Source organism: Odontomachus brunneus, unplaced genomic scaffold, assembly GCF_010583005.1.
Source record: "Odontomachus brunneus isolate Ranch 3 - 2012 unplaced genomic scaffold, Obru_v1 Obru_scaffold_284, whole genome shotgun sequence".
In the NCBI taxonomy this organism is placed as follows: Eukaryota; Metazoa; Arthropoda; class Insecta; order Hymenoptera; family Formicidae; genus Odontomachus; species Odontomachus brunneus.
Genome location: NW_022639734.1, coordinates 146762 through 155666, shown reverse-complemented (window position 1 = coordinate 155666; position 8905 = coordinate 146762). Strand labels below are relative to the sequence as shown.

The 8905-nt window shown below is 38.0% G+C and overlaps 1 pseudogene; it reads right to left on the bottom strand.

The window, feature by feature from the left end:
* Positions 1-6648: 6648 nt before the first annotated feature.
* Positions 6649-8905, bottom strand: part of LOC116853183 — a 10433-nt pseudogene continuing 8176 nt past the window's right edge.

Here is an 8905-nt window from a genome sequence, read left to right as displayed (position 1 = left end):
TATATATATATGTATTATATTACAATATATCATAATTATATATATTTTTCTTATTATTTATATATAAAATTGAAATGTGTTTAAGCAATTTTGCGCAAATCCTGAATATTCTTTTATTTCATAATATGCTCTATTACATAGAGTTTGACGCAAGCTGTATCGATAACAAAAAATGCGTAAAAAACATTAAACTGGAAGAAATAGTTGAAGTCATTTTGCAAATAACTAAATAAACTTTAGAGATATTAAATAAAATAGATAGGCGAATTAACGCATGTATTTACTAGGTACGTTATAATATACTGTGAACACTGTAAGTATACATTTTATAAGCATATAATTGTAAGAATATCGTTGGTGTTATTGGAATCACCGCGTACCGCTCGATCGTCAGATTAAGCAACGCAATCAGAATAGATGGGTGACCGGCATACAGCTTCGGATTCGAAATTATCGAGGAAGGATACGCGAATGTTTTAGAGTGTATTTGACAATCTTCGGTTTCTAGCAGTTATAAAACATGAGAAAATTAGAAATTAGTTTTTTATTATGAAATAATAAGAATAAATAAGACGTTGAAATGTGAAGCAAAAATCAACAATCGCGGACATTTTTACAAGGTTTATGCAACGTTGATTCAATGTTTTTCAATGTTGCTGCAATATTGACATTGTTGCACTTCAACATTTTTGCAACATTGATTCAACATTACTGTGCTGTATGGGATGCGTCCTCAGTAGAGACTCATATGACCCGCACACGTGAGGTCGCACGTCTCATATGGGTCTCATATGAGGACGCATCTGTATGATAATATGCGTGCAAGCCGTGCGGATTTTACGCACTACGTGCGCGCACCATGATATCACTGTGAAAACATTTTGTTATCTGGGTTGTTACTCGTCGGTTAAACAATTTTGCAAGCAAGACAGCCGAAATAGCATAGAAGATTCAGAAAGAATTCAGTCGTATGTTACCAATTTTGAGCTAATTTTTAGATACAAACAGAATTCTTTTCATTGAACTAAACTTTGAAGAATACTTTTTGCACTTGAAAATGAGCTCAGAATTGGTGACATATTTATAATATACGACAGAATTTTTGAATTTTTTTAAATTCTCTGTGTTATCTGGCAGGACACGAAGAAAAAGGGCAAGATAGAATACTAAGTGACTTGTTTAATCTTACCCTTAAGATGAAATTTATTCCAAGTTTGTTAAAAATTTATTCAAATTTTATTAACAAATATAATAAATATAAAGCTTGTTTCTCTCTGTAGTCGCCGTGCGCTCGGGATCGCGCCAGAGATGTCGCTTCCGAACGGCATCTCTGAGCGTTATCTAGGAAGAGGAGAGTGTCGTGAGCGTAGAGCATCAGGTAGCTCAGTGGTTTAGAGCAGTCGCCCGGCAAGCGAAAGACCCGGGTTCAAGTCCCGGCCTAGCAGGAACCGCGCTCTCGATATTTTTCTCTTTCTGGAACGAAAAAGATACGCAAATCTCAAACGCACGGCGTCCCGCCGCCACCTAGTATGCCCTCCTCCTTCTATGGAGATAACAGAGATATAATAGAGATATAATAGATATATAACAGAGAGAAATAGCTTGGAAAAAGTGTGAATATATAATTGTACTAAATTATAATCATACATAATTACATATGATTTATATTTGAAATTTGTTTATACCCAGAGTAACGTCAAATAACTTTTTAATAACTTTTTAATAATGTCTCTAACATCAGTAAGACGTTTTTAAATGTCAACTTGCTACCTAAATACTAAAAACTACCTACCTAAAACTTGCTACCTAAAAACTACCTAAATACATGGCTTGCCTACAAAACTATTCAAGTGATAAGCAAAAATATTCTTAGGTTACATTATACTTCATGTCATATTGTACAGACAACACAAAAAGGCAGTTATGCGAAAAAATTAAATCGTTTCCAGAACGTATTCTTCAAAGAAATAGAAAAAACTACTGTGCAAGAATAAATAATATATTAAGAAATAAAAAAGACTACTGTGCAAGAATAAATAATATGCTAAAAAGATGGACATAAAATTATGTGGTATGACTAAAAAATCTTTGCAAATATTAACATTTAAATTAGGAAAAAACAATATTGAGCATCTATTAACTTTTGTTGATACTATTTATTGCTTTTTAGGTACGTATTTAGGTATCCACAAATATATGATCTTTTTTATATTATTACAATCGATTATAAGATATTTATTTGGTATTCCATCTTTCCCGCATCTTTTAAACAAGTCAAAAATCGACACCATTTTTCTTTTTTCATAAGAAAATGTAAGAAATATATTTTTTCTTATGCTAGCTTTTAAGAAAATAGTCCAAACTGTATGCCATATGTCATCGTTTTTGAAAAATAATTTTATTTTAACCATGTCTTTTTACAACAAAAATGTTTCAAAAAGCGTTCCATCTTGCCCGCTTTTCCCTTATAGAAATAAAAAAAAAAGAAGACAATATAATTTAATAATTTTTAATTAGTAGTCGTATTAGTAGCATTCCTATTTTAAATTTTAGTGGAAAATACGACAAGTATGCATGAATATTTTTTAGCAGATTGCTCGTTTATAACACTCTTTTTTCAACTAGTAGTAGATCATAAAAACTGCTCTCCAAGCATTGGGGCAATGAGGGACGAAGCGGGGCGGGCCGCGGTGAGTCCGCAGGGAAACCGCAAGCGGTTGACGCGGGGGCACAGAGGCAAGCGAGGAGCCGAACACCCTTCGAACCTCAGGGAGGGGATCTGTGAGTGAACTTCTTAAGCTGGTGGCACATAGAAAAACTTAAGCAGTAAGAGAAACAATCAATCACAGTCAAGTATTCTAGTCGCCATTTTAAAACGTAAAACTTAAGACGTAACGTTGAAAAATTCCATGAGGATGAAATTCTTAAGTTTAAGTATTATGGCGAACCAATCACAGAGTTGCTAAAGCAGGAAGAAGGAAAAGATCCAATCCAACCTAACCTAACCTTTACAGTAAAAACACATTTTACAGTAAAAACATTGACTTTCTGTGTAGAATAATTTATGAAATATATTAAACGCATGTAATAAATTAGTTTTATTATTAATTATATTAAATATTTTGAATAACATGTTAAATCAATCAATTACAAGCAATCAATTTAGATATCTTACAACATTGTAGGTTAAAACATTGAAGCTATATTGTGCAATGGAATATCAATATTTTTCACAAATATTGCCAAAGGATCAATACAGATCAAGTAATATCCCAGCAAACACAGAACATAACTGTGATATAACCCAGGAGTAACATGTAATATAACTGCTGTTATACGTTATTAATATTGAGGTTAATTTTCTTTATAATTGCGATATAACTATGTTATAAAACTGTTATGTTATTATGTTATTTACTGGTTAAGTTATATCAACAACATAACTTCAACATAACTTTAATATAACATGTTATATAAGAAGTCTAATGTTTGCATTACATTTCAGTTGTGCAATATTTTTATACACAAATGTGAAATTATATTTTAAGTGTTTCTCGTGTATAAAATGTGATATTTTAATATATGTAGGGATCGTTATCACGATATTGTAAAACTACAGTTCTTATAAAAAGAGTCTAATCATAACTTTACTCTGTCAAAGTATTGTGAGAGAGAAAGAAGGAATATTCTCTCTCTTTTGTGAGCACGTTGTAAGTTAAAATTTGATTACTGATACAACATTATATCAATATTAATCGCATTGTGATTGTCGTGTCAAACATTCACCAACAAATAACATGTCATAACATTTTTTGAACGATATAAGAGTATATATTATAGATAATAGATATATAGATATATAAGATAATAGATATATAGATAATAGATTATATATTATAGATATTATAAATATATAAGAGAGTATATATTAATTACGATATATTCTAAGGTCATCAGAGCTCCTACGGGTATCGATAGGAAAGATCGATATTGACGAGAGAGCAGTCAGAGTCGATAGGAAGAGAGAGAAGTAGGAGAGAAGCGGAGCTACAAGCGCGCTGAAGAGAGGAGAGGATAAAGTAGCGAGAGAGGAACGGAAAGAGAAAGAATCTCGCCGAATCTCAAGGAGTAGAATAGAAAACAGTTGTAGTCGAAGAGTCGTTTAAGTCGTGAGCGGTTTTGTATCGAAAAGACGAGTCGTTAGTCGTTAAAAGTAGAAGCCAGTTAGATCTTTGTATTCGTTAAGCGAATCGTAGTTGTATTAATGGTTTTGGGTGTAATTTAATGTACAAACTGTGATTACAATATATAGATATCTTTATTGGTGTAAAACATTATTTATTTATTAAATCCTGACAAATTGATCTCAAAGAAACAGTACGGAGAACTTTATAACTCAGAAGTGGGATCAAGAGCCGAAACCATAATTGGTTTCGTGTTTAAGGTCGAACGATAAAAAGAAGGTGAATTTTTTATAAAGACGTGTAACGTCCCGGAAAAACATCACGACATATTATTTACATTTTGAATAAATTAACACCGAACAACCGTGCGCGAAACAACCGCAAGGTCAACAAACAGCTTCACTGTTTGTTAAAATCGGGTATAAAAGCCGACAGGAAAACGCTATCAAGGGAAATTGATCAGAGAGCTCCTCTAAGACGCTCAACCGATCAGAGCTCGAAACCTCCCAGAGATCCTACATCGCTCCGTCGACCGAAGTGGATACGCGACGTCGACATCCTTTCTCCGATACCGCTCCGCCAACCGAAGTGGATACGCAACGTCGGCATCCTAGCCATACACCGCTTCGTCGACCGAAGTGGATACGCGACGTCGACATCCTGTCCTTCACATCGCTAACGCATAAGATCGCAAACGCGTACAGGTCACAAGATACCCGGTGACGACGATCGCCTTTAAACCAGACCGGTTAAAAGCCGGTGTCAACAATCAGCTTAAAGCCGACGAGTCAACGAACTCAAACGACGGGCAATAGAATATCGGGAAACATTCCCGACCGCGTCCCGCCGGACGCTCGCGCGCCGCGACGCTCGCAGCTGATCTCGCGACGACAACATCGGCTCCCGACGAGAGCAAAAACGCGACCACGCGCCAACGGTGTAACTTCGCATGTATATAATTGTAAATAGCTCTGAGATTAGAATATAGTTTCACGTTTATTATAACCTACACCACTGGTTTTCATTTAACGAACGAAATCTTGGACCGCACCGACTAAGACTATCCCGCACGTAACGCAAGGCCGTTACAGACGGTTGCGTAGAGTTGTGCGAAAAAAAATGTGTCGTCAACCAACGGATCGGAACAGTCGCGCGTGGTTGGACGGCCGGGATTTGATGTAATTCCGTGGAATCTGTGGAGAAGAAAAGAACAGAATAAAATTTGTAAATGGATAGAGACTGGTTAGATTCTGCATCGTTGGAACAGTTGTAGCAAGAAGCAAGCGCATATCGCCTACCGATATCCAATAATCGCGATCAGTTGATTGAATCGATTCTGACGCATCTGGAACGGTACGGGCCAATGCAGGATTTGCTGTCGGCAAATCTAGATAGAGAGCCGCAGGCTCGTTCCTCGGTGCCGAAGAGGGCGATCGCGGAAGAGAGGCCAGGAAGCGAGAGCGATCGTCAGCTCCCGGCCGGAGCCTGGCAGCAGATGCTGGCAACGGTGACAGGAGTTTTGCAGCAGCAGCAGGTGATGCAGTGGCACCAGCAACAGTTTCTGAAACAGCAGCAGCAACAGTTTGAGCAGTTGATCAACGCGCTGACCGCCAGAAACCTACCAAGAGGGACCGGGAACGGTAACCTGATTCCAGAAATTAATGAAAATTCGGCGATAAGTCGAACCACTTCATCTGGCTTATCAAGGACTCTCGAAGTTCCACTGCCTCCTCGCCAGACCGAGGCGATGGCGCCGACTATATCGGTATCAACATTAGCGGCACAGATTCCGGAGGTTGGAGGTTTAGATAACGAGAACGTCCTTCTCTGGGTGCAACGAGTGGATCAGGTGGCCAGGATCCATGGGGCCACAGACGGCGTGACCTTGTTGACGGCCACCAGTCGACTGATCGGATCTGCAAGGAAATGGTACGGCATTCAAACTGGTGAAGTACTCGAATCATAGTTAGCCATCAAGCGAGAGATAGTCAAAATCTTTCAACGAGAAATACCATATTTCCGAGCCATGCAGCGGATTGAAATGAGGAAATGGCTCAGCCACCAAGAGACGTTTGACCAGTATGCCCTAGAGAAACTGGCCCTAATGCATAGACTGGGTTTGTCCGAAGGAAACTCGATACAGCTACTCATCGGTGGAATGATGTATGGTCCGTTGCGGGCCACGGCATTGGTACTCTGCGCGGAATCAGTGGATGTCTTCTTGGAAAAGATGAAATGTATTACCGAAGGAGTCGGTGAGCTAGAAAGGCGAGCAGTTACGCCGCAAACAATTAATCAAAGCAAGGAGACTAATTGTAAAAATTGCGAGGAAAAGGGCCACTCACACAAGGAGTGCAGAGCTCAGGTAATCTGCTTCTTTTGTAAGAGCAACGGGCATCGGCAGTTCGAGTGTCCGGCGGTGAAGAGGAGGGAATCAGCATTGGTATCGACGGGCAAGCAGATTCCAGGACCAGGACGGACAGTGGAGCAACTTCGGTCGAGAGATTCCGTTGCCGTTGTCAAGGAGGCCGGTAGAAAACTGGAAATATGTGATCCGTTCGTAACAGTTACGAGTCTCATGGGTACGCCGTGCAAACTTATGGCTTTAATAGACACGGGAAGTCCGGTCTCATTTATTCGTAATGATGTTTTTGTACAACAAATTCAGGAATTAACAACGAATCTGTTACCGTTGAATAATTCTTTGCGCAATTTAAGTAATCAGCCGATACCGATTATCGGAATTGTTCGTTCCCAGTTGGTTTTGAAACCGTTAGACAAAACCACATTTGAATTAGATTTGCATATGTTAGCGAATAATACTTTTGAAAGTGATTTAATAATAGGTCGCGACTTTTTAACAAAAGAATGGTTGACATTAGTATGTACACCGCAAGTTGATGTTGATGAACGCATATCGTTATTCGCCAATTTACCGTTATGTGAACATAGATATTTCAGATAGATCAATATATGTGTTATATAACAGTTACATTATTGAATAGAAAATTACAACTAACATATATGTTATATGTAACATTGTATTTGCTGGGAATATAATTTGTAAAAACGAGTATTGTAATATAAATTATGAATAGTATAACGAAGAGGCTAAAGTGGCGCGCGCGAAGCGCGCGCTATGTGGTGTTCTACTACTGAATAAAAAGAATGTGCGAACCGGAAAAATGACAAAATATGGAATACCTTTCTCATCTGGCTTTAGCAACCAATTCTTGGCTGTGTTCATCTATCGATTTGTAGCGTAAAAAATGCTATTTTTATTTTTACACAACGAAAGTTAATGCTAATGTGTGATGTCAAAAGAAGAGATCAACCGCATGCAACCGGTTGCTGAAGCCAGAAACTAAAGTTATGTTATATTTTATTATTTTTCTGATTCACACAGACATTTTGTCTCTTTCTGTGCATAAAGACTACATACCGTAAATTGCCATTACAATATGCTTGTTATACAGCACACATTGATCTTCCTCACGACCAAATCATGTAAACACGGTTGTCAGACTGTCCTTTATGGCTTCTTTGAAACACAGGTTCACCGAATCCTTGACGTTGAATCCTCCTATATATGCTAAATATTCCACCTATATAAAACATGATTAACATATTTATGGTTTATCAAAATTTACATTGACAAGGTCAATTCCAACAAATACCAAGTAACAGTAACATAATTGTTGCTTACAATTTTCTACTCAACAATGTTGCATAACACACGCGTTATATTGCGATTACATTGTTGAGTGGAGAATTACAACTAACAGTTATATTACTGTTACTTGGTATTTGCTGAGTTGAAACGATAATCATATGCTTTTTCCTTTATCTTACCACTTGTTCATACGTGTCTTCGTTTGCCGATTCAAAATCCTGCATCTCGGTCTCGGTAGAAATGGGTCTCGGTAGGCTGGTTTCTCCAACGCACGACGTCGCCTATGATTAATCTGTACGTAACTTAAAATACGATCCATCGTACTGTTCAATTTCCTGAAAATAATATACATGTATGTATACATACATATATATACACACATGCACGGATATACGTTTACATTATATATCAAATATTGTCATAATATTTGACTTGTCTCAATTCTGCCTCTACGTGGTCAAACGTGATCGGAAAATTTTCCTATAAAATAAAAATCATAATTAAATTAACATGCTTCTTATTTAAGTTAATTTATTTACACATAAATTTACTTACAAATACTCTCAGAGTAATCGATACACTCATCGACTTTCCGCATCGTTCGTCGTACTGCATCTCTTGACCTTCAGCACTGCGACGTTCATCCCAATCTGTATGTTGACCTTGAAACTGTCGAATATTAATACCTACGTGAGTATTAACTTTGTAACGCTATTTCGCGTTCCGTGCGGGATAAGCTGCGAGTCGGTGTGGTCCGGATTCGAGCAGATGTCAATAATCGTGAAGACAGTGGGATGGATAGTATAATAATATATATTGTCGATTAGATGGCTATTTATAATGCGTATGTACAGGTTGAGTCCACGCCGTTGGCTTCGCGCGCAGGTTTTTGTGTTCGCGCGTGTTGATGTCTGCTGCGGCAGCGCTCGGCTGTGGGATCGCTGGCGGTCGCGGGACGCGGGCGGTCATGTGATGCGTCGATCGTGTTGTGCTTGCGGCACGATGTTGACGTTTGGATCTTTAATTTTTGGTCGCGCGAAGAGAGCCG